The sequence below is a fragment of the Macrotis lagotis genome, chromosome 3 (genome assembly GCF_037893015.1).
Source record: "Macrotis lagotis isolate mMagLag1 chromosome 3, bilby.v1.9.chrom.fasta, whole genome shotgun sequence".
Taxonomy (NCBI): Eukaryota; Metazoa; Chordata; class Mammalia; order Peramelemorphia; family Peramelidae; genus Macrotis; species Macrotis lagotis.
The window spans coordinates 232,961,543-232,985,505 of NC_133660.1; the positions used below are offsets into that span (position 1 = coordinate 232,961,543).

General features: G+C 34.7%; 2 pseudogenes; one reads left to right on the forward strand and one right to left on the reverse strand.

The window, feature by feature from the left end:
• Positions 1-4,131: 4,131 nt before the first annotated feature.
• LOC141519331 (coenzyme Q-binding protein COQ10 homolog A, mitochondrial pseudogene) lies at positions 4,132-7,405 on the forward strand (annotated as a pseudogene).
• A 3,115-nt stretch (positions 7,406-10,520) lies between these two features.
• On the reverse strand, positions 10,521-23,575 carry LOC141519332 (tetratricopeptide repeat protein 1 pseudogene; annotated as a pseudogene).
• Positions 23,576-23,963: the final 388 nt, after the last annotated feature.

The following is a 23,963-nucleotide window of genomic DNA, read 5'->3' on the forward strand; positions in this document are numbered from 1 at the left end:
GAGAGATACATATAGGGTAAAGGTAAAAAGTTGGAACAAAATATATTATGCCTCAACTGCAGTAAAAAAATCTGGGATAGTAATCTCAAAGTAAAAGCAAAAATCAATCTCATTAAAAGGGATAAGGAAGGAAACTACATCTTCTTAAAAGGCACCATTGGAAATGAAGCTATATCATTATTAAACATGTATGCCCCTAGTGGGATAGCTTTCAGGTCCCTAGAGGAAAAGTTGAGTGAATTACAAGGAGAAATAGACAGCAAAACTTTAATAATGGGAGACCTCAACTTCTCTCTCTCAGAACTAGATAAATCTAATAACAAAATAAACAAGAATTTAAGAAGGTGAATGAAATTTTAGAACACCTAGATATGTTAGACCTCTGGAGAAAACTTAATGGGGACAGAAAAGAATATACCTTTTTCTTGGCAGTACATGGCACCTTCATCAAAATTTACCATGTACTAGGGCACAAAAACCTTAAAATCAAATGGTGAAAGGCAGAAATAATAAATACTTCTCAGATCATGATGCAATAAAAATTGCATGTAATAAAAGGTCAGGGAAAAATAAACCATGAACTAATTGGAAATTAAATAACTTTATCTTACATAATGGGTGGATCATATGGCAAATAATAGAAATACTCAATAATTATACACAAGAAAATGATAATAATGAGACATCATACCAAAATTTATGGGATGCAGCCAAGGCAGTTTTGAGAGGAAACTTTATATCTCTAACTACCTATTTGAATAAAATAGACAAAGAAGAAATCAATGAATTGGGTATGCAACTAAAAAAGCTAGAAAAAAGAACAAATTAAACATCCCCAATTAAATACCAAACTAGAATTCTGAACATCAAGGGAGAGATTAATAAAATAAAAAGCAAAAAAACCCCATTGATCTCATAAATAAGTCTAAGAGTTGGTTTTATGAAAAAGCTAATAAAATAGACAAACCTCTGGTTAATCTGATTAAAAAAGAGAAAGAAGATAACCAAATAACCACTATCAAAAATGAAAATGGTGAACTAACCACCAATGAGGAGGAAATTAAAGAGGTAGTTAGGAACTACTTTGCCAAATTGTATACCAATAAATTGTACAACTTGAGTGAAATGGATGAATATTTTTAAAAAAATACCAACTTCCCAGCTTAACAGAAGAGGAAATAAATTACTTAAATAACCCCATTTCAGAAAAAGAAATTGAAGAAACCATTAATAAACTCCCTAAGAAAAAGTCTCCAGGTTCAGATGGATTTACAAGTGAATTCTACCAAACATTTAAGGAACAATTAATTCCTATTCTACATAAACTACTGAAAAATATAGGAGAGGAAGGAGTTCTACCAAATTCCTTTTATGACACCAACATGGTGCTGATACCTAAACCAGGAAGAACCAAAACAGTCAAAGAAAATTATAGCCCAATCTCCCTATTGAATATTGATGGCAAAATCTTAAATAAAATTTTAGTAATGAGACTACAGCAAGTTATTACCAGATAATACACCATGATCATGTTGGATTTATACCAGTTAGGCAGGGTTGGTTCAGCATTAGCAAAACGCTCAACATAATTAAACATATCATCAGTAAAACCAACAGAAACCATATAATTATCTCAATAGATGCTGAAAAAGCCTTTGATAAAATACATCTATTCCTATTAAAAACCACTAGAAAATATAGGAATAAATGGAGGTTTCTTTTAGTTTCCTTCTAAAACCAACGACAAAATTTATATTTAATGGGAATAAACTTGGAACATTTCCAATAAATTCAGGGATGAAACAAGGATGTCCACTATCACCGTTACTATTCAATATAGTATTAGAAATGCTAGCAGTAGCAATAAGAGAAGAAAAAGAATTTGAAGGAATTAGAATAGGTAATGAGGAAGCAAAATTTTCATTCTTTGCAGATGATATGATGGTATATTTAGAGAACTTGAGAAAATCATCTAAAAAACAACTTGAAACAATTAACAAATTCAGTAAAATAGCAGGACATAAAATACACCCACATAAATCATCAGCCTTTCTATATATGAACAACAAAGCTCAAGAACAAGAGATAGAAATAGAAATGCCATTTTAAATAAACTGAAGATAGCATTAAATACTTGGGAATCTACTTCCCAAGACAAACCCAGAAATTGTATGAACACAATTATAAAGCTCTTCTCACCCAATAAAGTCAGTTCTAAATAATTGGGAAAATGCCAAATGCTCATGGTTAGACTGAGCTAATATAATAAAAAAATGACAATTCTATCCAAATTAAATTACTTATTCAGTGCCATACCAATCAAACTACCAAATAAATCCCTTACTAAGTTGGAAAAAATAGTAACAAAATTCATCTGGAGTAACAAAAGGGCAAGAATAACAAGGGAACTGGTGAAAAAAATGTAATGGAAGGTGGCCTAGCTCTACCAGATCTGAAACTATACTATAAAGCAGCAGTCATCAAACTGCCTGGTACTGGATAAGAAATAGAGTAATGGATCAGTGGATTAGGATAGGTTCAAAAGAAAACACAGTTAATGACTACAGCAATCTGTTTGACAAATCCAAAGACATTAGCCTCTGGGATAAGAACTCATTATTTGATAAAAATTGTTTGGAAAACTGAAAAATAGTATGGCAAACACTAGGCATAGATCTACATCTCACACCCTATACCAAAATAAAGTCAAAATGGTTACAGGATTTAGACATAAACAGCAATACTATAGATAATTTAATAGACCAAGAAATACTTTATCTATTAGATCTATGGAAAAGGGATAAATTTATGACCAAACAAGAATTAGAGCACATTATAAATTGCAAAATGAATGATTTTTGACTATAATAAATTAAAAAGTTTTTGCACTAATAAAATTAATACTGCCAAAATTAGAAGAAAAGCAGAAAGCTGGGAAACAATCTTCACAATTAGGAATTCTGATAAAGGTCTCATTTCCAAAATATATAATTGCATCAAATTTATAAGATCACAAGTCATTCCCCAATTGATAAATGACCAAAGGATATGAACAGACAGTTTTCAAATGAAGAAATTAAAGCTATATATAAGCATATGAAAAAATGCTCCAAATCATTATTGATTAGAGAAATGCAAATTAAAACAACAATGAGGTACCATTTCATACCTATTAGATTAGCCCAGATGAGAAAAAGGGAAAATGATCAATGTTGGAGAGGTTGTGGGAGGACTGGGACATTAATGCATTGCTGGTGGAGTTGCGAATGGATCCAACCTTTCTGGAGAGCAATATGGAACTATGCCCAAAGATCTATAAAACTGTCTATATACTTTGACCCAGCAATTCCAGTTCTAGGACTATATCTAGAAGAAATAGTAAAAAAATAGAAAAAGTCCTACATGTTCCAAAATATTCATAGCAGCCCTTTTTGAAGTGGCAAAGAGTTGGAAATTGAAGGGATGTTCATCAATTGGGGAATGGCTAAACAAGTTATGGTACATGAATACTGTGGAATATTATTGTTCTATAAGAAAGAATAAATGGTCAGAATCCAGAGAAGCATGAAATGACTTATAGGATCTGATGCTGAGTGAAGGGAATAGAGCCAAGAGAACAATTTACACATCAGTATTATGAGATGAACAACCTTGATGGAAGCAACCCCTCTCGGCAGTCCAGAGAGCTAGCACAACTGTATTTGACAGGTTATGGACTATATTATCCCCAACCAGAGGAAGAAAAACAAAACAAAATACACAGGAAAAAACACCCTCATGCCAAAAACTACTAATTTGTAAATATATTTAATAAAATATGTATGTAAAGTGCTAACCTGACTGTTCCTAACTATGGGGGGGGGGGGTTGGAAAGGGAGGGTGGAGGGAAACTACATAAATTGGAAATATACACATACAAATGGAGGAAGATAAATTAAAAAAAATAAATCTAAAAAAATAAACTATGCTTCCCTTACTTTGAATTTGTAAAATGTTTTTTCAATCAAGGTAGATTACTTTTAACTTTTTTATTTCATTTTATTAGATTGACTGTAGTCAAGGGTCAGTTTTATGTCTACAGCATATCCAGTCCAAGATGTCTACTAGACAATTGGAAATATGAGATTGGAGATGAACAGAAAAGTTAGATTTGGGTAAGTAGATTTGAGAATCATCAGCCCAGGATGATAACTGAATCCAGAAAAGCTAAAGCAATCCACAAGTGAAACTGAAGCAAGGGAAAAGAGAAGAGGGTCCACAACAGAATCTTATGGGTCATCCTTAAGCAGGTGTGACTTGGATGAAGATACAAAAAAGGAGATTGGGAAGGAATAATAGGATAGGTAGGAGAAGAACCAAGAAAGAGTGATTTCGTGAAACTAAAGAGACCAAAGTATCAAGGGTAAGACAGTAATTGACAATGTGAAAACCCTCAGAGTGGTCAAGAAATATGGAGGAAAGGTTTTTAACTTGAGTAATTTAGTAATCATTGATAATTTTAAAAAGTAGAGTTTCTGATTAAAATTTAAGACTAAAAGAAAGAATTTAAACAAGGAGAAATTGAGAGGAGAAAAATGGAGGTACAAATTGTAGATATTCTTTTATGTGATGAAACAATTGCTATTGTTTAGACTGTTTTTTTTTCTAATCCTTTGTGTGATGGGATGATCCTAAATAATAAAATTGAATATGGAGATGAGAAGTAGAGCCATTATCTCAGACGAATGAGTCATTAATGGAAGAACTCTTGTAGTGGAGGCAGGTAGGAGTTGAGGGCTGGTAGTGCTAGAACTAGTTTCTCATCAGAACTGAGTTAAAGAGGGTATAACATATATACTTAGAAGGATATAAACGTTTTCTTAACTTAGAAAAAGAAGAGTGAAAGGACAGGATTAAGAAGGGACTACTAGAAATGTGGGTAGATTGTGGCATAGAAGAGTAAGGGGTGGTGATAAGACATGGACTTTTAGAAGAGGGCAGATTAGGGAGGCAAAGATCAGAAGTAAATCAGAAGTTTGAGGAAGGATAGGGAAAAAGAGGAAGAGAACAATGGACAAAGGAAAAAGAATGAATGAAATATACAATTAGTCATTATGTTTAAATATGAATGGAATGAACGCATTCATAAAACAAACTAACAGCAGAATCTGAAAATATGTTGTTTACAAGAATCACATTTAAAAATGAGAGATACCAAAAAGTAAAAATAAAGTGCTAGAGTAGAATTTACTATAATTTAACTGATGTGAAAGACAAAAAAAGTAGGCATAGCAATCATGATCTTAGACAAAGTTAGAGCTAAAATAGATTTAATTTAAAAAAAGATAAACAGGGAAAGGACCTTAAGATAAATGGTGCCATAGATAACAAAGTAATATCAATACTAAACTTCCATGACACCAAATTCTATAGTATTTAAATTTTTAAAGAAAAAGCTTAAGGAATTATCGGTAGACATAGATAACAAAACTATAATCATGGAGGAATTCACTATTATAGATAAATCTAATAAAAAATAAATCAGGAAAAACTCAAGGAGATGAAAAGAATTTTAAATAAGCTAGATTTGATAGATATTTGGAGAGAATTAAATGGGAATAGAAAGGAATATACCTTTTCTAATGGTACATAGTACTTGTACAAAAATTGTCTCTATATTAGTGCTTCAAAACCTTATCGTTAAATACAGAAAAACATATATTAAATGTATCTTTTCCAGATCACAGTGCGATAAAGATTGTATTCAATAGGGGACCATGGGAATACAGATTAAAAATTCATTGAAGAGTAAACAACCTATTCTTAAAGAAAGTGTTTAGGAAGCGGGGCCGGGGCCGCCGTGGGGTGGGGCCCGGCCTCAGCGCCGGCCTGGCCTCCGCGGCCCCGGACCTTTAGCACTCGGGACTGCCTGGCCAGGGGGCCCGGCGGGCCGCAGCTGGTGCTGGGGGCGGGGAGCCCCGGCCCGGCTGACGACGTCTCCTTCCTCTCCCCCAGGCTCCTCACCTTCCTGCAGCCTCCTGCTGCCCGGGGCTGCCCGGGGCTGCCCGGGGCTGCCCGGGGCTGCCCGGGGCTGCCAGGGGCTGCCCGGGCCTGGGGGGCCGAGGCCCGCCTGCCCCGCAGCCGCTCCTTCATGGGCTTCGCCGCCCCCTTCACCAACAAGCTCAAGGCCTACGCAGGATTATGGGGAGAATTTGCCCCTGAGGTTTGGGGAGGTCACCTGATCCCCGGGATCCTAGGATGGAGGGGTTGTGTCTGCAGTCAGTGGTGCTCAATACATGGAAATGTTTGAAGTGGTGTCCAATGTCCAGGAGTATAGGGAGTTTGTACCTCGGTGTAAGAAGTCTTTAGTAGTATCTGGCCGAAAAGGTCACCTGAAGGCTCAGTTGGAGGTTGGCTTCCCACCTGTTGTGGAACGTTACACCTCAGCTGTCTCCATGGTCAAACCACATATGGTCAAGGCTGTCTGCACTGATGGCAAACTCTTCAACCATTTAGAGACCATCTGGAGGTTCAGCCCTGGTCTTCCCACCTACTCCCGAACTTGTACTGTGGACTTTTCCATTTCCTTTGAGTTTCGATCACCGCTCCACTCTCAGCTGGCTACCATGTTCTTCGATGAGGTTGTGCAACAGAACGTTGCTGCCTTTGAGCGACGAGCAGCCATGAAGTTTGGTCCAGAGACAGCCATCCCCCGTGAACTCATGTTCCATGAGGTGCACCAGACTTGAGACCAGCCCCATAACTTATTTATTTTGTTTGATCCGTGCTTCATCCTCTGGGGCAAGTCTTGTTTATGTCTGCCTCCCTACTCCCTTGCCCTAATTTCTGGCTCTCCAGGGAGAGAGAACTCAGGAATCTGGGGTGAGCTCCTCAATTAGGAGATGTTGAGGGGTAAGGGAGATCCCCCAAGAGTTAGGTAGCCTGACTCCAGGAACTGAATCTTATATGTTTGTCTCCTTCTGGAAAGTGGACTCAGAATTGCTGAGATTTTATATCTATGATCGTGTCTTGTGAGCTAGGGCTCCGTTCCCTAACTTAGGGTACCTCAGTGTCTCTGGAAGGGTAAAGCAATCCCAGATCCCAGTAAAACTGTATTATGTTGTTCCGCTCTCTCTTGTTAAGGAGCTAAGGAGAGAGTGGCTGTCCTAATTGTCTTGATAAAGAAGCCTTAGAGAGAAAAATGACTTCCAGTTTGGAATTCAGGTATCTGAGATTCTATCTAAAAATTTACTTTCCAGAAAAGGAAAATTTTCCCCCTTGGCTAATATATGTAAGATATCAGCCCCCCCCCACCCCCCCCCCCCCCTTCCAGAATAGAGGGGAGGCTTTGAGTAAAGCTGCACTTACTTCTAGCCTGTCCCTTTCTGGGCTGAGTGTTTGGATGAAGAGCCAATAAACCAATTGTGTGGAAAAAAAAAAAAAGAATGTGTTTAAAAAAAAGAATGAATGTGTTAAAGAAAAAAATAATAGAATAAATCAATAATTTCATTAAAGAGAATGACAGTAATGAGACATAAAAAAACCTATAGAATGCATCAAAGGAAGTAATCAGAGGAAAATTTTTATGTCTAAATGTTAATGTCAGTAAAATAGAGAAAGCAGATCAATGAATTTAATGAATAATTAAAAAATAGAAAAAGAAAAAAATTAAAAATCCTTGATTCCACATCAAACTGAAATCTGAAAAAATGAAAATGAGATTACAATTGAATAGGAGTTAGTTATGAAAAAACACAATAAATTAGAGAAACCATTAATTAATATAATTTTTGAAGTGAGTGAAGAAAACCAAATCACTATTATCAAAAATGAAAAGGATTTCAAATGTATAATCAAATGACTTTTTAATAAACATCATTATAGTTTTCCCAGGTATTCCTTTCCTAAGAGCCATACTGTGGAACAAATAGCTGTTGTGGCTTGCTTCACCTTGGGGCCCACAGTGATGACCTCCCTCCTGGAGGGGAGCTGAGAATAAGGAGTCAAGCCACCACTGCCTTATGCCTCCAGCTCAATTTTATTACTGCTTAGCGATTACATATATGCTGTTACGTCTTCCGTGGTAGAACAAAGAATAATTGAGGGAATGGGGGTGCACAAGTAGCATCTTGCGTTACAGGATAAAGGAGTACATTAGGGAGGCGGTGGTAAAACACAGCTGTGTCTAGTGCCTTTGGTCTGTGGGGTGGAATGTCCAGCTCCCAAGGACTCCAGCGCACCTTATCTCTCAGGGCGGCGTGCCAGCTCCTGAGACTGTCCAGGTGGCAGTTTACTTGGAAATGATTTGTGTCGTGGCTGTTAGAATAGCCTGTGTACCCACAAATAGCATTTTTTTAGAGAAGAAAAAAGATCAGCAGAACTGAGAGATGCATCAAAAAAGTTCAAAAACATGGGCAATGTTTAAAACCTGTGAACCTCCCATCAAGGGGTGCTTGGGGGTGTCCTCTCATACCTCTTCATTTAAGTCCAGTTTGGTTTTTCTAATATTGCTAGATTTCCTTTTTCTCTTTGATAGTTATTCTTTTCTTTTGCGTTGTAGTTATTGTGTATATTCTCTTCTATTCATTCTTCAATACTTATTTATCTTTCTCTGCTTCTCTATATTCATCACACAGACCATTTCTTAGCGCATAATAATATACTATTCCATTCCATTCATGTACCATAGTTTGTTTAGTCTTACCCCAATTGATAGGTATTCACTTTAATTCTAATTCTCAATTATCACAAAAAGGACTCCTAACCTTCCCATACCAAAGTTTCACTTTAACTCTATCTGACTTTTTTACTGTGACTTCAGTAATGTCTGTTCCAAGACAATAAACTACACTTCATCTTAAATCTATTCCTCTCCCATTTTTTATCTACTAGCTCTTTTCAAAACCTGCTTTTCCTTGATGATTCAGTCTCCCTGGTCACATTTTCTAGTACTGGCTGTACCTTCTTTCATTCTCTTCAGCTGTCTGGTCTGGGCGGTAGAGTTAGAATGCTCCTTACTTTCCATTGTCGCTTCCAGGATCTCTTTCTTCCTTCTTTTTTCCTTTAAAGGTTCAGACTATTCATATTTAACATCTAATCAGAATTCTGTTAACTGTTGTCTACAGATCCCTAAGGCACTCTCATCCTCAATGATTTGAATACTTGGCTAACAATTTTTTTCCTGTCTAGTTTTTGCCTTCATACTAGGGGACTTCAACATACATATTGATTCTCATCAATTACCCTTACCATTCAATCTATTCACCTTTTACACCCACAGAAAGTCACACAGAAGCTTCAGTCTTTTTTTTTTTTTAGGTTTTTGCAAGGCAAATGGGGTTAAAGTGGCTTGCCCAAGGCCACACAGCTAGGTAATTATTAAGTGTCTGAGGTTGGATTTGAACCCAGGTCCTCCTGACTCCAAGGCCAGTGCTCTATCCACTGCACCACCTAGCCGCCCCAGAAGCTTCAGTCTTATATCACTCCCTCCATTTGTTGCTTTTGTAACCATTCTGATTGAATCCATCACTGATTTATGTGCCACAACCTCAATTGGGTCATCACTATGTTAGTCCCTTTTGCTACACCTTCTTTATCAACTTTCTCTCTCAATGTCCATCATAGCTCTTCAAACCTTTTCAACCATCCTCAAAATACTCACAATTCCCCCTTCTTCTGTTCTCAGCTTTTATTCAGAGAAAATTGAGACCAATTCTTCCTTCTCTTCTGTCACTTGGATACCTTTTGCTACTACTTTTCTCCTTCACCCATGTCTCAATGATGAAGTGGTCTTAACTCCTTAGCAAGGCTCACCCCTGAAATTGTTCACATGATCCTGTTCCCTGGAACAGATTATCTTCGTCTCACCTCACTCTTTCACTTATTTTCATTCTCTACTTACTTTTTTTTCTATTGACTTCAAAAATACTGTCTCCTCCATCCTGAATAAACTCTCACTTTATTCTTTTGATTTTTCCAGTATATGGCTTCCTCTCTTCTAGATTTTATACAAATACTCTTACTTCTGGAGAGAAAATTATATGAACACTAAAACTGCAGACATCATCTGTTGGGCCAAAAATGAAACCACCATCTTTCTACACACATGTATCCTATAAGCCTTTGGAATCCCAAATTCTAAGCCTACTTTTCCTTCTTGCTTCCTCTTTCATGTGACAGATCTGGTTGGTTCAAGGAACTATTTCCTAGGATTGAACAAGAGGAAATGGTTTTGTGTTGCTCAGGAGTCAGCCTTGCTTTGCCAGCTTCCTCAGGGAAGAAGAAAATGACTTTCAGAGGGCAACAAGGATAGTAACTTACATCATAAAAATGGAGATAAAATTAGGCCCATTGCATCAGTAAATGTATTTCCCTCTGTCAGTAAAACAATAGAGAAAAGAAGTGCAGTGCTATGTTGAATAGCTTTTCCCTTAGATGCTTTTACAAGTTAAACATTAACAATGCCTTTACCCTTGCTAACTTAACAAGCTGCACACAATTTCCAAGTCAACTTTTATGAATGGTCCTATGATTTTCTCACGTTATCTGTTGTTATTGTTTTGGATTTTGAATCAAATTAATAGAGTAGGAACTAGCTGAGGCATCTTGCTTGACCTGGAAGTTTTCTGTAGATAGTCCAAAAGGTTGAAGAACCAAGTCCCCAGGATCTTTTAATTTACCTAATATTGCTGCCTTTAGTTTTTTGTTCCATTCTTTAATTGCCTAGGTAATCTCATGCAAGGATATATTGATAAATCTTTTCCTAGAACAGAATTGTAATCTTCTAGGGCTCTCCTCAATATTGCCCTGATATAACTGGGATTCAATTCAATGCTTTGCTGCGCTCACTGTTAGCAGCATATTTTTTTGGTTCTATTTCATCTTTGCAACAGTTCAGTTTGAAAGTAGAAACTGATCTGTCTTTTTGAAAGTTGGCAGGTCTAGTTTGAAGAACGCAGCTCTATGAATTTTCTGCTTCTATGCAATCTCCTTTCTTAAACTGTTGACTTGATTCTTCCTTTAGTCTGGTGCTCTCCTGTCTTCTTTTCTATTTCTCTTCATTTTTTTTTTCAGTCTCAGTAGCTATTTTTTCTTTAGCTCTGAGGGATTCACATCATAAGCCAGTTTGTCTTTTGACTCTTCTAACAAGGATCCTCTTTGTCTTGAAATGAGTCATTACAGTCATGAAAGCACTCTCGTTCCCTTTGGTCCTGAACATCCTGGATCAGTTTGTTGTGAATATACTCAATTTTTAAAGTAGACACTAGGGGGCTAGCATACTCTGATTCCAGCAGATCAGAACCATTTAAACACTGAACCAAGTCCTCTGGAGGAGGATACCACAGATAATTTAATAGACCAAGAAATACTTTATCTATCAGATCTATGGAAAAGGGATAAATTTATGACCAAACAAGAATTAGAGCACATTATAAATTGCAAAATGAACGATTTTTTACTATAATAAATGAAAAAAAGGTTTTGCCCTAATAAAATTAATGCTGCCAAAATTAGAAGAAAAATGGAAAGCTAGGAAAAAATCTTCACAATTAGGAGTTCTGATAAAGGCCTCATTTCTAAAATATATAGAGAATTGCATCAAATTTATAATGTCACAAGTCATTCCCCAATTGATAAATGATCAAAGGATATGAACAGATAGTTTTCAACTGAAGAAATTAGAACTTTATATAATCAATGGAAAAAATTCTCCAATCATTATTGATTAGAAAAATACAAATTAAAACAACAATCATCTCATACCTATCAGATTGGCCAAGATGAGAAAAAGGGAAAATGATCAGTGTTTGAGAGGTTGTGGGAGGACTGGGACATTGATGCATTGCTGGTGGAATTGTGAACAGATCCAGCCTTTCTGGAGATCAATATGGATCTATGCCCAAAGAGAAGTAAAACTGTTGATACCCTTTGACCCAGCAATTCCTATTCTAAGTCTATATCCAGAAGGAATTATAAAAAATTATAATTATAAAAAAATTATAAAAAAAGGGAAAAGTCCTATACGTTCTAAAATATTTATAGCAGCTCTTTTTGTAGTGGCAGAGAATTGGAAAATGAGGGGATGCCCATCAATTGGGGAATGGCTAAACAAGTTATGTTACATGAATACTATGGAATACTATTGTTCTCTAAGAAACCATAAATGGTCAGACTCCAGAGAAGCATGGAATGACTTATGGGATCTGATGCTGAGCGAAAGGAGTAGAACCAAGAGAACAATGTACACATCAACAACAACACTGTGAGTTGAACAACCTTGATGGAAGCAGCTTCCTCTCCGCAGTCCAGAGAGCTAGGACAACAGTAATTGATTGGTTATGGACTATATTATCCCCATCCAGAGGAAGAAAATCAAAATAAAACATACACACACACACACACACAAAACAGCCCTTCAGAATCTGATGAACACTATAAAAATTATCTCTTATGTATCTCTTTCCCTTAATCCCAATTCTTTATACCAAAAATAACAAATCTGTAAACATATTTATCCAAGATATGTATGTATATTGCTAACCTGACTGTTTGCCACTAAGGGGAGGGTGGTGGGAAGGGTGGGCGCAAGAAAATTTTGTGACTTAAAAATATCCATGTTTATGAATGAAAATAAATAAATTTAAATTAAAAAAAAGTCTCAGGGGAACTAATCTGTGAGTTAGATGCCTAAAACAAACAGAGTAAAAGTAGAGTAATCTAGATGGACATCAGAGTAATAGGATTGAGATGAGTTGGAAAAGTCAGAACATGGACTTGAAGGTGAAAAAAGGAACCAAAATGCATGTGGAGCATTTTTTCCCTATTTAAGAATGTTTACACTTAAATATAAAATTAGAAAAGAAAAAAATTTTCCATGTACACAACTAGATTCATATAAAACAATTCAACTTCCATTTCAAGAAAACCTATATAATAAATACTACACATTGTTTTCAAAGCTACCCAGCTTTTCTTTGCTTCCTTCTTAGTATGCTTTTATTCTTGGCTGTGCACTTTTTACTTCATACCTCCTCCCTCCATCCTAAAGAAGGCTGTACAGTTAAGTGTGCTGTACATATACAGATATCTATAAAATATATATGTACATATACACTCATACACATATATATATGTAACACCATATTTTGCTTATTTCTTCCCATCATCTGTTTCTCTTTCCAAGTTTTTTCCAGTTTTTCTAAATCATCATTTCCTATACCTACAGCAACATTTCTTTCTAGATTCAAGTAGCATCTTCCTTCGTAGGATCTTTGCATTTATTTAGTATAATTTAATTATTCATATTTGTCCTTAAAACAATACTACTGTTGCTGTATACAATGTTCTCTCAGTTCTGCTTATTTCACTCTTTGTTATTTCATCTTGGTCTCTCCATTTATTTCTAAAATCTTTGAACTCATCATTTCCCATAGGAAAGTAATATTCCATCATGAACATATGCCACAATTTAATTAGCCATTTTCTAATTGACTGGCATCCTTGTAACTTCTAGTTCTTTGCCTCTACAAGGAGAGCTGCTATAAATATTTTAGCACAGATTGGTTCTTTTCCATTTTCCCTAATCATCTTAGGGAACAGATCTAACTGGGTCAAAGTGTCTAGTCAGTGTAATAACTAAGTATAATTCCAAATCTCTATCCAAAATAAATACCAGTTCACAATTGCACCAACAATGAATTAGTGTCCCAATTTTCCTACATCCTCTCCATCATTTATTATTTTCTCCTACTATAATTTTAGCCAATCTGATAGATGTAATATATCTCAAGGTTGTTTTAATTTGCATTTCTCTAATCAATAATGTTTTAGAACTCTTTTAATATGATGATAAATTATTTTGATTTCTTCAACAGAAAATTGCTTGTTCATATCCTTTGACTACTTATCAGTTAAGGAATAGCTTACATTCTTAGATTTGTTCTTTGAGACTTTTATCTGAGGAACTATTTATAAAACTCCCCCTCCTCATCCCCAGCCTAGGTTTCTGTTTTCCTTCCCATCTTGTCTACACTTCTTAAAAACTTTAAAAATTTTATGTAATCAAAATTATCCATTTTAATCTCAAACATTCACTAATCCTTGTTTGTTAATAAATTGTCCACCTATGCCTATTTGATATGTAATATGTTCCATCTTTTTAAATTTTCTTGAGGTAGTTTCCTTTATATATTGGTCATGTATTCATTTTGATCTTATCTTGGTAAATGGTGTAAGATATTGTTCTATGTACACTTTCTGCCAGACTCCTTTCCAACTTTCTCAACATTTTTTAAATCAAATAATGAATTCTTATCCTAAAATGGAAAGTTTTCACACTTGTCAAATACTGGATTATTATACTGTTTTACCATAGATAGTATATCTACTCTATTCCACTACTCTACCTTTGTATTTCTTAGCCATTATCAAATAGTTTTGATAAATACTGCCTTATAATATAGTTTAAGTTATAATACTGGTAAACTTTCTTTACATTTTTCTCCATTAGTTTCTTTGATATTCTTGACGTTTTGTTTTTCAAGTGAATTTTGTTATTTTTTTCAAGTCCTTAAAATAGTTTTTTGACAATTTTATTGAGATAGCATTGAATATATAGATTAATTTTGGTAAAATTGTGATTTTTATTATATTAGCCCTATCTACCGAGAACAATTAATAGTTTTACACTTATTTAAATATGAGTTTGTGTGCAAAGTTTTTTTTATAGTTTTGTTCATAAAGATCTTAGTTTTGTTTTGGTAGGTGTATTCCTATTTTCTGCTGTCTAGAGTTAGTTTAAAGGGGGTATCTCTAGCTATCTCTTCCCATGGGATCCTGTTGATAATATAGAGGAATGCTGATATTTATGTGTTTACTTTATATCCTGTTAGTTTCCTGAAATTATTATTTCAATTAACCTTTTAGTTGTCTTTAAGAATTTCAAAGTATATCATTTGCAAAAAGAGATAGTTTAATACCTCATTGTCCCTTCTGATTTCTTCTACTTCTTTTTCTTTTCTTATTGCCATTGTTAGAATTTCCAAAACAATATTTAATAATATTAGTGACAGTGTACATCTTTGTTTCACACCTGATCTTAATGGGAAGACTTCTAGTTTATCTCTATTACAAATAATAGTTGCTAATAGTTTTAAACAAATGCTTTTTTTTAAAGTAAAATTTTATTTGAGTTTTACAATATTTTCCCCCATTCTAGCTCCACCCCACCCCAGAGGGCATTCTGTTAGTCTTTACATTGTTTCCATGGTAGACATTGATCTCAGTTGAATGTGATGAGAGAGAAATTATATCCCTAAGGAAGAAAAATAAAATATAAGAGATAGCAAAATTATATAATAAGATAACGGTTTTTTTCCCCTAAATCGAAGGTCTTTGGTTTTTGTTCAAAGTCCACAATACTTTCTCTGGATACAGATTGTATTCTCCATTGCAGACAGCCCAAAACTGTTCCTGGTTCTTGCACTGATGGAATTAGCAAGTCCATCAAGGTTGATCATCACTCCCATGTTGCTGTTAGAGTGTACAATGTCTTTCTGGTTCTACTCATCTCACTCAGCATCAGTTCATGCAAATCCTTCCAAGCTTCCCTGAATTCCTATTCCTATTCCTCCTGGTTTCTAATAGAACAATAGTGTTCCATGACATACATATATCACAGTTTATTAAAGCATTCCCCAATTGAAGGACATCCACTTAATTTCCAATTCTTTGCCACCACAAACGGGGCTGCTATGAATATTTTTGTACAAGTGATGTTTTTACTCTTTTTCAAAATCTCTTTAGGATGTAGACCCAGTAATGGTATTGCTGGATCAAAGGGTATGCACATTTTTGTTGCCCTTTGGACATAATTCCAAATTGCTTTCCATAAACAAATGCTTTTTTATCAATTTAAAGAAAATTCTTTAGTACCTGAATTTTCAAGTTTTAATAGAAATGAATGTTGTGCTTTATTAAATGCTTTTTCTATTGATATTATCATATAATTTTTATTACTTTTATTATTGATAAAATCAAATATATCAGAAGTTTTTCTTATATTAAACCATCTCTGAATTCCTGGTATGAACGCTGCTTGGTCATATTATATAATCTTTGTAATACATTGTTGTAATCTTTTAGCTAGTATTTTATTTAGGATTTTTGCATTTATTAATGAAATTGATCTATAATTTTCTTTGTTTTTACTTTTCCTGGTTTGGGTATCAGCATTATACTGGTTTCATAAAAGTAGTTTGGTAGGAAGGATTCCTTCTTTTCCCAGTATACAAAATAACATCTATTGAAATATCTATTGAAATTAATAAAAGTGAATTTAAGAACTGAATTAAAAATAAAATTGAATTAAAAACTAAAACTAGGAATTGGTATTATATATTCTTTTTCCTCTTCTGCTAATCTGGGCAGTTTGTATTTTTCCAAATATTCTTCCATTTTGCTTAAGTTGTTGAATTTGTTGGTATACAGTTGGGCAAAATAACTCTATAACTGCTTAATTTTGGTGGTATATTTACTCTTCATTTTTGATATTAATAATTTGGTTTTCTCTTTTTCGAATCATATTAACCAATGGTTTATCTATTTTATTGTTTTTATATAATACCAATTGCTTGTTTTATTTTTTAATTCAATTCTTACATTTAATTTTATTGATTTCATTGGGGATTTCACTAATTTAATTTGAGGATTTTAATTTATTCTTTCTCTAGTTTTTTAAAAAAATTATTCATTTATTTTGTGAGGTGATTCTACTTAGAAATATCCATCCCTCTTCATATAATTTCATATATAATTTATGTTCTAATCTCCTATTTATTTGCAGACATTTTTCCATTGGGAAGTAAGTCAAATGTTTCTTGATTAAGGTATTTTCTGAGTAATTTTATTTATATTTATTGTATTCGTAATTATATTTATAAATATTCTTATAAAAACATAAATAGAAATATATTATATAATATATCTTAAATATAAATGTCATATTTAAGATACATATTTATAGACATTTATTTACATTTATGAAGCTACTAGATGAAATTATCATAGTATCTTAATAATTTCTATATTCCATTTCCCATTTTCAATTACTCATTTAAATAATTGTGTCATTTTAATTATCTTTTTAATTTTTAATCTTTAAGTATCTTTTTCTAATTATTTTTTCTTTCATGTTTAAAATTGTTAATGTTGGTCCAATAATGTAGGGCTCTCATTTATTTCAATTTTAGCAAAGCATTTGACAAAATATCTCATACTAATCATATAAACAGATAAACAGAAGTAGAAAATACATTAGTATAATTGGGTGGCATGAATGAAACCCAAGAAAGAATCATTAATGGTTCAGTCACAATAAAAGGATTATAGCAGAATGATTCAGTGATTCGTACACAGTGTTATTCTATAGACTATTTTATTGCCAGTCATCCAAAGTCAGAAAGTATGCTTATCAAATATGAACTTAAAATAGAACACTGGATGACAGAGATATGATTCAAAAAGATCTCAACATGCTACAACACTGTCGGACAGAGATAGTAAGATGATAGTTAACGGGGATCGTCATTAAAGTTTTACATTTAAGTCTTAAACTTGGTATAAAAGATATATTCACAAGTATAGTTTGGAGAATGTAAGGTTAGATAGCACTTCTTGTGAAATAAATTTGGTGTTTGTATGAGTTAATAGTTTGATAAGGCATTGAGAAAAGCTAATACAAACAGTCTGTATCAAAAGACTTCAGATAACTACAAAGCTTATCTTTATAGCATAATAAACCTTATGGGAATTTGTTGAAGAAAATGCATTGTTAATCTCAGAGAGAAGCCTTCTAGGCAGTGCATGTGATGACCATCATCTGCAAAAGGGAATAGACATTTTCCCTTGGTTTTTCATACTAATGTCCTCAGGTATTACCTTTGACCACCACCAAGCTACAAAGGGACTTAGGATGAGGCTAGATCTCATATTCTCTCTTCCTCCCTGTCTGCCTGCCAAAGAGCTATCTCATCAATCCCCTGTTGTTCCAAAAATCATGACCTTTATGTCTTGTAGAAACTTGTTCAGATGTTTTTTGAACTCTCTTAAACTCTTATATTCTGCATATTTCTTTATATTTGGGGTTTCTTTTTTTTTAGTTTTTGCAAGGCAATGGGGTTAAGTGGCTTGCCCATGGCCACACAACTAGGTAGTATATCTGAGGTCAGATTTGAACTCAGGTACTCCTGACTCCAGGGCCAGTACTCTATCCACTACACCACCTAGCTGCCCCTATATTAATACATGCCCATAATTTTGGTAGGACTTATGGGTCACTATGAAAATGTAAAACATAGTCCATGCTGTCACTGAACTTATAATTTTAATGAGATGAGACATGAATCTTTATAAACCAATGAGTGACCATTTTTTTCTTGCCTATGGAAAATTTAACACTTTTGTTTGGTTTTGTTTTGTTTGGAAGGCAATGGAGTTAAGTGACTTACCCAAGGTCACACAGGTAATTATTAAGTGTCTGAGACCGGATTTGAACCCAGGTACTCCTGACTCCAGGGCCAGTGCTTTATCCACTGCGCCACCTAGCCGCCCTGGTCCCATACAATCTTAAGGAACATGGGAAAAATCTGGACCACCACTAATGAGCTGCTGTAAACTTCATGCACCTCTATTTACAATTTGTTTCCTTTCACACAGAGTGACATGGTTTTTATTCAGAATTAATTCATCAGGCCACTGCACACCAGCACTGAAGTAAATTGATTGAAAAGAGGCAAAATGTATGTTTTTTCCCTCAACTGCATATGGAGGAAGTCCTTGACATCTATCTCTGACACATATATTCAACCATATCATTTATCCCTTTGGAGGTTAAAAATAGTACTTAAGAATAGGGTGGCATCGGCAATCTGGGGTAATCAGAGAAATTTTCAATCAGGCGGAGGCATCTCATTTTGAGTCTTGAAAGATGTATCTTACCTGATAGAGAAGAAGGATCTCATATAGGAAGAATAGCATGATCCAAGATTCAGATGGGAATGAAAGCTGGAAAATACTCCTTGTATCTTTTCCTGGTTTTAACCATAGACCAATCATTTGATGTCTTGAGGCTTCAGTTTCTTTTTCTATAAAGTAGAAATAATCTATGGAACTTATATCATGAGGTTGTTGTGAAGCTCAAATAAGAGAATGTGGGAAACATGCTTTATAAGCCTATAAATTGTTGATTATTGTTTATAATTTATAATTAAACTGACCCTAAGACATTGGAAATGATGTTTTACAGAAACCAAAATATATCTATAATATTCAGAGGGTAAGATTATCTGGAGGATGCCTTGTTCCAAGGCAATGAAAGTAAGAGAAGGCATGGAAATAGGAAAACCTGCCAAGAAACCAGAGTGGATCATTTTGTAACCTGAGACAAGTTTTGTTTCTCTTGACATTTATTTTAATAATCAATTCGGGAGAATTTTTAAGGGAGAATTTACCTTATGCACAATTGGCTAAGAGACTCATTCTTTATTAGTTTCATGGCCCCCAAAATAGAAAAAGTATCAGCTTCCCCTCTATAGCACACTAGTCCTGTCAGTTGGACCCCAGAGAAAACTTGTAGTTTTTTGAGGCCTTTATTTGCCTCCTTTTTGCTACAGAGATTCTATTATATGTAGTTGTCAATATTCCTGTGGTGAAGGATTGAGTCTTCTCTTTTCTTTGTATCATCTCAGCGTTATGATATAATATATATGAAGCTCTAAATGAGACCTGTGGTAGTAAAATGTTAACTCCTTGAACACAGAGAATGCTTTTTTAAAAGTTTTTTTTTCTTTCTTTGGAGCATAAAAAATGTGAAAAATATCATAGATACATAATGTTTTTTGAATTGATTCGGTTAATTATATAATGTACCTGACTGTTCTATGTGGTTGAGTAACAAAATAGAAAATTGGGAGCAAAGCCCAGAAAGTTTATTGCTATCTATGGTATCAGTGCTAAGAGTATAAATCAGCAATATGCCCATGTTAAGGGAAGCCTGTTGGAATTTTCCTAAGAGCTAGTGGAATATGGGTAAAATCAAGAGTCAATGAATGTTCTTAAAAACAATTTTGAATCTTTAAAATATTATATAATGTTATAAAATCACATATAAATATAGAACTAGAAACATTAAAAGAATAAAATCAAAAAGCTTTTGTGAGAGTTAATGTGATTTCATTAATATCTCTTTCTAACATTTTTGTCTGATCTTCACAAAAAAACTCATCACAATCCTCTTTCTCCTCTCCTTTGTCAACAGTTTAATTTCCCCTATGGAAGTATTTATTTTCTTTTCATAGGCTGGGAAAAGTAAGACTATATTAAATGGTAAAAGTCTGGCATACCTAGCTATCCCCTCTGCTTAGAGAACAAATTGCTTTTGATAACATTGCTTTGCCTAAACCTCTGAATGATAAAAGGCTATTTTGCCTAAAAGGTAATCGATCTCTCAGGTAGCAGGGTCTAAAGGAGAAATAGGATTGTTATAGAATTGAATCATAAGTACTTGGCCACCAATGGAAATACCATTTATCCACAGTATTTATCCATCTGCTATTTGGGATGTGAAATAAGAGAAATAGTGATTTTTAGGGCAAATTTTTTATTTTTAGTCCTTTTTGATTAGGAACAGTATTAGTAAGGGACTAAAATGGCCTCATAAATTGCAAATAGAGACCCCAGCATTTAATAGTTACAGAGGGAAGGAACCCCAATTTTATGAGGGTCCATTTACATTGGGGGCCAGTGATTTAGTAGTTTTCATACCATTCATTCATAGGAATAAATGTGAATCTGAAAGGAAATTTCATTCCTCAAAAGAGCCAGGTCTACAATGTTGGATTCCTGCTTTTTATTTACATTCCTCTCTGATATCTTACTTTTTTAGATATAAGTCTAGGTATACAGGATCTATTAGTTCTAAAGCTGTACTGTCAGTGACTGGTTCTTGAAAAACCATCCCTGATGCTCTTTCCTGTCCTTTTCTCTCCTCTCTTTTGTTTTCCTCTCTCTTTTCCTCTCCTCTTTTTTGGACAATACTTTCATTAGTTTTCTTCTAGATTCTCATCACACACACACACACACACACACACACACACACACACACACAAACACAGACATTTCAAATCCCTTCTAACAAATTAACCTAACCAAGCAAAGCATACCACACATTTGCTGTATTGCAGTTGTATGGTTCATTCTTTACCAATAGTCCATGACTAGTCAATCAAGAAGTATATATTATCAGTGTATTGATCCAAATTATTAGGTCTTACAAAAGTATCTTTCTTATAATATTGAAACCATTTTACAAGTTGCTTTCCTGTTTCTGCTCACTTCACTTAAAATCAGTTCACATGTATTCCCCATTTTTCAAAATCTATCTCATTCATCTTTCTTATTTCACAGTAATATTTCATAACTTTCATATATTATAATTTGTTTAGATGTTGCTCAACTGATGGGCACCCCCTTAGTTTTCAGAGTTTTGCTCGAAGAAAGAGTTCTATCATGAATCCTTTTGTGCATATAGATCCTTTTTCTCTTTTGATAACTTTGGGATATCTGACTCATACTGGGACTTTTGGGACATAGTTTCATATTGCTATTTAGGATGGTATTCATGGTTCCCTCAAAATGCCTTTTTTCTCTCATAGTATCTCCAATAGTTGTTTTTCTTTTTGTCATCCTTGTCAATCTGATATAGGTGAGGTTGGACATCAATGTTGTTTTTAATATGCATTTCTCTTATTACTAGTGGTTTAGAACTATTGGTTTTTTTAACAGGAAATTGTTATATTGCTTTTCTTCCTTTAAGAATTTTTTCTTCCTATCCTTTGACTATTTGTCCATTGGGGAAATCCCTCTTTCTTTCATATTTGAAGTAATTCTAAATATAGTTTAGATAGCAGATGTTTATTAGAGAAATATGTTACAAAGATTTCTCACTAAACTGATTCCCTTCTCATTTTATTTTTTTATTTTTTATTTATTTTCCTCCATATGCACATATATATTTTTAAGTTACAAAATTTCCTTCCACCCTCCTCTCCTACCCCCTTCCCTCAGTGGCAAACAGTCAGGTTAGCATTGTATATACATACTTTGATAAACTTTTTTACAGATCAGTTATTTTTGGTATGAGTAATTAGGATTAAGAGAAAGAGATACTTAAGAGATAATTTTTTATAAAATGTTCATCAGATTCTGAGGGGTTCTTTTTGCATTTTGTTTTGTTTTTCTTCCTCTGGATAGGGATAACATAGTCCAGAGCTGGTCTAAAACAATTGTTCTAACTCTGAACAGCTGAGAGGAACTGCTTCCATCAAGGTTGTTCATCTCACAATGTTGTTGTTGTGTACATTGTTCCCTTGGTTCTACACCCTTCCTTCAGCATTAGATCCCATAAATCATTCCATGCTTCTCTAGAGTTCGACCATTTATGGTTTCTTATAAAACAATAGTATTCCATAGTATTTGCGTACTGCAACTTGTTTAGCCATTTCCCAATTAATGGGCATCCCCTCAATTTCCAGTTCTTTGCCACTACAAAAAGAATATTTTTGCTATGAATATTTTGGAACATGTAGGACTTTTCCCTTTTCTTACAATTTCTTCTGGATATTGACTTAAAATTGGAATTGCTGGGTCAAAGGGTATGAGCAGTTTTATTGCTCTTTGGGCATACATATTGCTCTCCATTGACCTTTTGGACTGCTTTTTCCATTTGACCCAAACTAATTTTTAAGATCTTTTCTTCAGCATTTTTTGGTAATTCACCAAGTTGCTGACTCAATTTTCATGATTTTCTCTCATCACTCATTTCTCTTCCCAATTTTTTCCTCTATTAAATTTTCAAAATCTTTTTTGTACTCTTCCAAAGCCTGCAACCAATTCATATTTTTCTTTCAGGCTTTGTTTTCTTTCAGGCTTTTATTATCTTCTGAGTTTGTATTTTGACCCTCCATGGGACCAAAGTAATTGTCTATGGTCAGATATTTTTCTTCTGTAATTTCCTATTTCCCCAGCTTATGACTTGATTTAACTCTTTGTTGAAGTGGGACTCTGCTTCTAGGGTGGAGGAGCTGTTTTCAGGGACACCCCTCAGGGACATTTGGAGGACACTCCTCCAAGTCTCATGAGAGGCTATCACTGCTCTTCTGGTCTGTGTTCTGGTCTGTGGATTACCACAAGCGTTCTCCTCTACCCTGGAATTGGGAGGAGATTCCCTGCTCTACTACGGTAGTTAAGCTCCTTTTCCAGGGACTAGGGTCCTAGACTACAACCTGGTTCTGAGTATGGGCAAAGCAACAGAGTTCTGCCTCAAGTTAGTAGGCAGACCTCTTCAATCTCTCCTGATCCCCTTACTGTCTATGTTCCAAAAGCAGCTGCTGGGTATCTCATTGCTAGGTGGCTCCCTGCCAGGTGGCTCCCCAGGCCTAATGCTGATCCCCTGGGGCCAGAGTTGCACCAAAACCTGGACTGGACTAGGCTCTGCTTTCTCTGGTGTGGCAAAGTTTTCCACTACCCTCCCAATTGTCATTGGCAATTTTTGTACTCAGAAATCTGGAAACCTCAACCACTTCCATGGACCTAGTGCCCCTAGGGATCCAGGCACTCTGCAAGCTGTTCCTGGATAACTGGAGCTGGTTCACTTCACTCTGACATGACCAGACTGAGCTGCAGGCCTTTTCTAATCCTGGTGAAACATACCTTTCCCATGGATTTTCCAAGTTGTCTTGGGCTGGAAAATGATTTCACTCAGTCTTTTGTGGGTCTGCCACTCTAGAATTTGGTAAGAGTCACAATTTAAAGGTATTTGGAGTGGGGTCTGGGGAGAGCTTATGGGAATTTCTGCCTTTATTCTGCCACCTTGTATGCCCCCCTAATTGTAGTTTCTTTGCACTTGAATTTTTTTTTTATTAATGGCA